This window comes from Protopterus annectens, chromosome 3.part1, assembly GCF_019279795.1.
Source record: "Protopterus annectens isolate FY-2018-M chromosome 3.part1, PAN1.0, whole genome shotgun sequence".
Lineage (NCBI taxonomy): Eukaryota > Metazoa > Chordata > Ceratodontiformes > Protopteridae > Protopterus > Protopterus annectens.
The window spans coordinates 1,445,082,173-1,445,091,545 of NC_056732.1; the positions used below are offsets into that span (position 1 = coordinate 1,445,082,173).

General features: G+C 38.7%; 1 protein-coding gene across 3 annotated transcripts in view; it reads left to right on the top strand.

Moving 5' to 3' along the window:
* CROT (carnitine O-octanoyltransferase) overlaps positions 1-9,373 on the top strand; it is a 1,004,553-nt gene that overhangs the window by 76,242 nt on the left and 918,938 nt on the right. The window lies entirely within an intron of this gene.

The following is a 9,373-nucleotide window of genomic DNA, read 5'->3' on the forward strand; positions in this document are numbered from 1 at the left end:
CTACCTGCACTCCTGATTGTTTCCTGCTAACTTCTCTTGCTTTGTTTCTACCCGCTCCCCTTCTCCCCCTCGCTCACTCTGCTCCCCTACCCTACCCCCATTTCCCTCCCACCCCCAGCATCCTCACATTTCTACCTAACTAACCACACCCCCTCTCCTTCTGCTCCAATCACAACCTCTCCACCATTTAACCAATCTTCTCTTTTCCCTCCATATTTTATCTCTAACCACTCCCTTTCACTACCACTTATACCTTTCCCTTGCAATAACACACCACCTGTACTTAATTTATAACTTGAACTTACTATCCACCATTACAATGCATAAACTCCTCTCCCTAGTTCTCATGTATACCTTACTTTTGCTCTCACTTCTTTCATCTTTAATATTAGAATACATTACAACCTCCTATGAACACCCTCTACTATCACACCTACCCAACCCAACTAAACATCCTACCTCTACAATTCCAACCAACCATAATCATCACATCAACATCACTTCCACACCTAGCTATCTTTTACCTAAATATCATAGGATAACCCACATAAAGTATGTTCACCTGAGCACTAGAAGGCTACCCCCTCCTCAAAGTAAATATACAAACACTATATATTTAACCCTACTACACTCACTCCACAGTGGAGATATTCACCCTATCCCAGGTCCTATTACCTCCTCTATAAATCAGACCATTTATCAAAACCCCACGCCTAACTTCTTACTTAAAAAACCTAACAACTCACTCTCAATAGCTAACCTCAACATACGTAGCATTAATAATAAAACAACACAACTACATGCTCTCTTAGAACTCTACTCCTTTGATATTATTTGTCTAACAGAAACCTGGTTAAAACCTTCAACAAAAGACACAGAAGTCCTCAGCATACGTAGCATTAATAACAAAACAACACAACTACATGCTCTCTTAGAACTCTACTCCTTTGATATTATTTGTCTAACAGAAACCTGGTTAAAACCTTCAACAAAAGACACAGAAGTCATCCCTCCTGGCTATAAAATCTTGCGTCTTGACAGACTATCTAAAAAAGGTGGTGGAATAGCTATCTTATATAAATCAAGCCTTGAAATAACCACATTCCACCAAAAACCTCCTCAGGACTCTAATGCCAAAATTCTTATTACCAAAGTTAAACTAAACTCAGTCAAATCTATCTTTATTATTTGCATCTATGTCCCCCCAGGTAATAATATTTCTACCATTGAAAACTTCCTATGTTGGCTATCACTAAACTTACCCCAAGAAACAATAATCCTAGGTGACTTAAACATTGATTGGCAATCTTGCAACAACAAGCACCCTACTAACCATATTAAACTTCACGGGTTCTCTCAGAACATCACCTGCCCCACTAAAATAAATAAAACTAACAAAAAAGAAAGTACCTTAGACTGGATACTCACCAACAGTCAACTCCATACTTATGAAACAGGAATCCTTCCTGATAGTATAAGTGATCACATATTAACTTACATAATCAGACTCAAAACCAACCCCCTTACCCAAAACATAACTAGAACAATCAGAATCAAAAAAAAAATTCAACCTTGAGCTGTTTTAAGGAGAACTGAAAGCATGCAACTGGTCACCTTTAAAAGACCTTCCTCTTGATGAAGCTGTTGACTTCTTTAATGCTAGGTTTCTGGCCATACTCAAGTACCATGCCCCCGCTCGCTGTATTAGAATTAAAAGTAAATCTGCCCCCTGGCTCTCAACAGAAACGAAACAAAAAATCAATCTGAGAAATAAAATCTGGAAAAAATCTCACTTAACTAAAAACACCACTGATTACCAACATTTCAAACAATTGAGAAATGAGGCCAAAAAAGCAATAATGACCGATAAAAAAAATATTACCTGAAACCACAGCAATCTCACCAAAATAACCCACAAAAGTTCTGGGCAAACATAAAGCAGTTACTACAGCCAAGTAAACCTGTCACACCCAACTCACAAGGCTCAGACATAAAGAATCCTATCCACATTGCTAATGACTTTAATTACTTTTTCACCGAAACAATTCAAACTCTAGCCAGTCAACTCTCCAGCAAAAACACAAACATACCTAACAGCCACTTAAACCCACCTCCCCCATTTCTTTTCCAACCTGTTCCAACATCTTACATTCTTTCTCTTATCAAAAAACTTAAACCATGTACTCCCTCTGCTGACCTACTACCTCCAGAATACCTGCAATTAGCAGCCAAATCAATAGCCTACCCAGTCTCCATACTGATCAACAGAACCATCACTGAGGGATGCGTCCCTAAACTTTGGAAAATCTACATTATTCCTCTTCATAAGGGTGGAAATTCAACTGATATTTCCAACTACCGCCCTATTGCTCTACTCTCTCCCTTATCTAAGATTATGGAAAGATGTATACACAAGCAACTGCTTGACCATCTTCTTCAAAATAACTTACTCTCTAATACCCAACACGGTTTTAGACCTTCCCATAGTACCACCACTGCCCTCCTCTCCTTTACAGACACTATCAACAAAAATCGTAAACAAAACACCCTTTCCTCAGCACTTTTCTTAGACCTGTCCAAGGCTTTTGACATGGTCAACCACCAAATACTCACACACCTTCTTCAATCTTTGTCACTTGAAATTCATCCTATTAACTGGTTTAAATCCTACTTAAATAATAGACATTAAGCAGTACTCTGGAACTCCACTCTATCTTCCCAGCTACCAGTTAACATTGGTGTGGTCCATTCTGGGCCCCCTTCTATTCTCTTTATTTATCAATGACCTCCAACAAGTAGTCCCTCAAGCTACATGCATACAATACGCAGATGATTCTACACTAATTTGCTCAGCAAAATCTGTCTCTGAACTTCACTCCCTTACTCAACACGTTTTTAATTCTGTAGAAGAATGGTTTTCTCAACGCTGTCTCCTATTAAACCCAAAAAAAACTGAACTCCTCCTCTTCACACCTTCCAGTAAATCTCCCCACATAGACTTTACAATAACATCTAAAAATGCCACACCTATATCACAAGATTATACTACAAAACTACTAGGCGTTACCATTGACAACAACCTTAACTTCGATACCCACATAAGCAACACTTTGAAAAATATTAATAAAAAAATAGGCTCTCTTTACAAAATCAAACCTTTCCTCACTCCAGATTCTAGAGTAACTATTGCCCACTCACATCTTATCTCACCCCTTCTCTATGCCTCACCCACTTATACTAACTTATCAAAAAAGAATCTATTTAAGCTAGAAAACTCCTACCACAGCATAGCCAGATTTGCCACAGGCAACCCTTTTAGAACCCACCACTGTACTAATCTAAAACAACTAGGTTGGCTAGAATTTCAGCAAAAACTAAAAATTAATCAACTAACCATAACCCATCAACTTCTATATCAACCCAACAAAACACCTATACTATCTACTCTTATTCACCCCTACCACAACCTAAACTCCCTAAGATCAGCACACAAACTTCTTGTAAATATTGAGAAAGCAAACAACAAAGCTGGAGACTCCCTCTTTTCTAACACTGTTGGAAAACACTGGGACCTCCTCCCCTATGAACTTTCTTCTATTCCCTCAAAATCTCTCTTTAAAAAGAAACTTAAACTCTACCTTAAATCACAATGGCTGTGCCCTTGTAGTAATCCTGACTAACTTTAGCCCCCGACACCTGACTACATTCTACATCTTTTAGACCACTGTATCTACCTCATATTTCCATCCACTGATTCTATATCTCCTTCTCACTATCTACATATGGGGATTTATATGTGTGTGTGTATGTGTGTGTGTGTGTGTGTGTGTGTGTGTGTGTGTGTGTGTATATATATATATATATATATATATATATATATATATATATATATATGTATATATATATATACATACACATATAGTTATTTCTATATATATGTATTCTTTCCACTTCTTATACCACATGATATACTAACATATCTGCCAGGTTTCTTCATACTATCCTGTATCCTCTATTACTATACATTATGCTAGTATTCACCATAAATACAACTTTAAGCAATATTTTGTAATAATATTCTTATCTAAATGTTCTACTTTCTGAAATTTGTACTTTATAACTTTGTCACCAGTTAAAATGTTATCTTTATTTGCCTATGTTCATGTACTGCTGTAAAGTTTTTTCACATTTTTTTTAATGTATTCACATGCGTTTTTTTAATGTAATCTCATTTTGAATGTTGCCTCTACTGAAAATGGACATATATCCAGCTAGACTAGCCCGGTCAACAAATGTAAAATAAAATAAAATAAAAATACTGGACAGAAATATATTTTCAAACACTATGCAGACTGTAGATCTAGAGACTTAGTGTATTTAGCTCAGTGTCATTTATGCAAGTCTTTTTATGTGGGAAAGACAAATGGAACCCTTAGGGAACATGTTAGGGAGCATGTGTATGCTATAAACACAGAAGATGAGGGAAATGCTTTGGCAAGACATGTTATGGAATATGGTACCACACATAAGTTTAAATTCAGAGCCTTAGAGTTGGTTAAGAAAACAGGCAGGTTAGGGGACATCAAAAATTATACAGAAGAACAAAAAAGTAGATGGATAACAGAAGAACAAAAAAGTAGATGGATAATAAGACTACAAGCACACAAAGCACATGGTCTAAATGATAAGGTATCACTTAAACCTTTCTTAGCAGCATGGCCTTATGCACATTAAGTATTAACACTATAAGGTATATTTACATAGCTAGTATATTGAATAAATTGTCAGCATCTGTATTATATATTAATAAGAGTTATAATATTAATATATCAGTATTTTAAGTTATGAAATAAATTGCAGGTCATGTGATTATATAAGTTTATTGTAGCTGTTAGGTGGATGGGTATATGTTTTTAGTATAGTTTTTTACTGTATCATTTTTGTTATTATATTTGTATTCAATGTCTTATATATTGCTGTTTATACTGTATTTAATATTTTTTATATGTATGTTATATAATTGTTTTACAAGTAGGTTAGTATATGTATATCTGCCTTATGAAGAATAATTGTTTAATTGCTTTTTCATGAGGTCATAATGATATGCAATGAGAGATTGGATGAATGAATTTAGTAGGTTGTATAAAAGTTAGAGGGAAGTGAACAGTTGTATTGAAGTCTGATGAAACGTTTTTTAAAACATGAAAGCGCTTACCATTGGATCCTGTTCCTATTTATATTTTTATATTAAACTACATTGTATTAAGCTGTGGCGAGCCTCTTCTGTTGCTTTTCTACTCTTCTGTGATAAGGTCAGACCACAAAATGGTCTCCTGGAACCCCAGCTAACCCTGGAATATTCAGGAACTGCTCTAAGTCTTAACTTCCTGCTATTAAATGACAGCCTAGAAAAATTACAAGCCTCCACAAACCCTGAGAACGCTACTGCCTATTCAGAAATGTTCACAGAGACCCTATACAAGTATGCAGCATAGCGGCAGCTGTACCCCCAGGAAGAAGTACTGAACTGTCTCAAAAGAAGAAGCAACCCTGGTAGAATTACAAAATTGATAGGCCATATAGCAAAAGGAAGAAAATCATGGCAAAACTTAGGGGGTGTAGCACCCAGCAGGATAAAAGCACTCTAATCAAACCAAACAAACAACTCAGAGGACAAATAAACTCTACCAAAGCCAAATTTGAGGTAAATTTATTCTCCCAGGCCAAGGACAGCTACAAGGCATTTTAAGTATGTCCACAACCTGAAAGGCAATACATAATTATGTGAAGAGCTCATTCTATATGGACCCCTCAATAATGAGCCAGATGATGTAGCAAACCTACTGGCCGACAAGTTCAACTCCAACTTTGCCTCTGTCTTCCCCTCAACCTTTCCTTAGGAAATGCCATCTAATTTAACTCCCCCTGCTATCACTAGGGAACAGGTCCTTAATGCTGTCTCTAAAGATAAGAACACTGAATCATTGGGCCCAGACAGAGTATCCCAGGATGCCTTCTAAACACCATGAAGCATGACCAATCAGGCCCTCTGGAACTGCTATTTAACTATGGCTCCAAACAAGTTTCATCTTTCATGAATGGAGAACAGCAACAGTCATTCCTCTGCACAAAGGTTGGCTAGATACAGACCCTGGAAACTAGAGACCCATAAGTCTCACTAGTCTCATTTGCAAAGCCATGGAAAGAATTATCATGGAAATGATCAGTAATGGCATAATAAACCTCCAGACACTGGACCCAACAAAATTTGGTTTTGTCAAGGGCAGGTCATGCCTACTCATCCTGGTGGACTTCTTTGAGAAGGTCACCAAAACAATGGAGGAGAGCAGAATGGTTCACACTGCCTACTTTGACCTGGCCAAGGCATTTGACACAATACCCAACTCGGAAATTGTTGACAAACTCAAGAGGTTAGGTACAAACCCTTATGTTACCCATTGGATAGCCAACTGAATTTAGAATTGGATAGGCCACCTCTACAAAGAGGCCAGTCACAAGCAGAGTCCCTCAGGGATCAGTCCTGGGGCACTTCTTTTTAGCATTTGTTTCTCTGAAGTCAAGGTCAATGTCAGTGGCCTCTAGCTGACTAAATTTGCAGATGATTGCAAATTAGGAGCTGTCATTGAATCCCACACCGACACAAATGTTCTCCAAGGGCTGACACAGACAAACAACTGGTGTCAGAGCCATGGACTAAAACTAAATGCCAAGAAATGCATAATGGTATCCTTCGGGAAGTCCTCCTCCCCTGGTAACTGTCATATTGACAACACACTCCTAGGAGTTGACCCAGTAGTTACCGACTTCAGGACACACATAGTAATTTAACCTTTGTCCATCACATGTCTACAGTTTTGAGAAAATCATTCTATGTTGTTCAACTTATAAAGAAAGGTATGGCATCAAGGGCCAAGAAAGTCATTGTTCCACTGTATTCTGCATTCATCTGACCTATCATTCAGTACAATGCCCACTTTGGCATGTACCTAACCAGGCATATCCAACATTTGGAATGTCCACAGAGGTTCCTCTCTAAAAGAATACAGGGCGTAAGTAACATGTCCTTTGCAGACTGCCTCAAGGTCCTATCCCTGTATTCTGTCTCCTGTAGGCTGTTGAGGGCAGATCTATGCCTGGCATAAAAGGCATTGTCAGACCCCACTCTGATGGACCTCCTGCATGTCCACAAGAGAAACAGCACCAGAATAACCAGTTCTAAAGACTTGAACCTTGCCTGTGATATAAATAGGACCTGCTGGAGAAACAGGTATGTGCAACTTGAACAAATGGGTGGGGATCAGCAAATTCATCCCTAGTTTGGCACCGTTGTCTCTAATAGACGTAGACAGCCTGAAAAATAGTTCATCTCCCAGGCCCCTGCTTGTAAATGCTTCATCTCCCAAGCCCCTGCTTAGACTCATTATATGTAACAGAACTTTTCAGAGATTTGCGATGCATGACTAGGCTTAAGAAGACCCTTGTGTTCGTTAGCCTAGTAAACACCTATGAACCTATGAAGAGGGACATGATTGAGCTCTTAGAATGTGTGTCACAGGCAGATATGAGCCTAGCATTTAGCAGCATTCTACCACCACCAATATGATGTCATAATATCAGCAGAAAATGATTGACTTTAATAATTGACTTAGCTACTGGTGTCATTCCAAAGGGGTCTAATGTTTGCCAGTGTGGGAGAACATGATTGACAGGCCACACTGCTTTGACAGGGATGATCTTCACCTGTCACGAATAGGCTTTCAGATATTGGCCAAAAATTATCCACCTCTGTAGTGCTTTTTTTAGGCATTGACGAACAGAAAATCCTTCCAACATAGCTAAATCTACTCAGGATAAGTTAAAGGTATTTCTGCTCAATGGTAGGTGTCTCAACAAGAAACTACACTCCCTGGAAGCATTTCTAACCCTGGAGAATGCTGATGTCTGTGCAGTTACTGGCATGTGGTAGAAAGCCATGGAAAGCACCATGGCAATGCGTGGCTATAATACCGTCCACATTTTCAGAACACCCACTGTACACAAAAGGGCAGAAGGTGGAGGTGTATTGATCTACATAAAGGGTAAGCACACCTCAAGACTGGTAAAACAATATGACATACTTCAGCTACTCCTTGTCAAACTAACAACAGGAAAAATCCATTACGATATCCTTGCTAGCTTCAGATCCCCCATGAAACAGGAAACCCATATATCGTACCTGAAGTTACTAGAATTCCTTACCATTTAGCCCGATTCCATACTAATGGATGATTTCATCTACCCCTGCATTAACTGGGAAGCATATATAACCATTAACATGCAGGCTGAAGGATTTCTAGACTTTGTCAGTGCAAATGCCCTGGAGAAGCTAGTCTGCACTCCCTCTAGGAGTACAAAATATTTTATACCTAGTACTCACAAATATGGTATAGTGCTATAAACCCCCCCCCCCAAGAATTTTGTCCTCACTTCTGACATCAGATCACAACGTGGTCTCCCTTGAAATAAATGTAAAACTAGTACCACCACCTAGCCCCCAAAATCTTTAAGAACTTTTCTAAGGCAAACTACCTCCTATTAAGTGATGGCATAACTAGTTTCCAAGCTCCCCCAAACCCAGAAAACACAAGCCTGTGCAGAGGTGCACACTGAAGCCCTGTACAACCATATAAACAACTGCATAAAAACAGCAATGCCAGACTGAAAAAAAGGCTAGTATATACCACAAAAGCAAGCCACCCTGGTATAAATAGGTTGTACAACAAAAGAAAGAAAATCCTGTCTAGAAGTAAGTGAATGTGGACAACAGGAAAAAAACTCCCTCATTAGTCTAAACAAATGAATCGGGACTAGTCAAGCCTTTAAAGGCAAATTTTCAGGTAAAAATAGCCTCCTAATCTAAGGATAACTGTAAGGCATTTTTCAGTTATGTCTGCAGTCTTAAGGTCGAGATCCAACAATGTGCAGAATTAGTTGTGGACACTGTCGCATATACGTACTCACCCAAAAGGTATAGTAAATCTGCTGGTCGGTAAATGCAGCTCAAATTTACCTCATCACCTCCAGTTACTCCTCCAAGAAATACCTCCACCATTCCTCTACCAGTTATCACCAAAGAACAGGTTGCCACTGCACCATCTAAAGCTAAAAACATGGCTTTATTGGGTCACAGCAATATCCCAGGGTGCCTCTTAAATAGCTTAAAATAGGACCAATCAGGCCTGTTAGGATCTCTATTAAAGCACAGCCTCCAGACTGGCTTTGTCCTTGTGGAGTGGAAGACAGCAGCAGTCACTCATTTGCATAAAGGCGAACCATCAACAGACCTAGGAAATTACAGATGTACAAGTTTGAC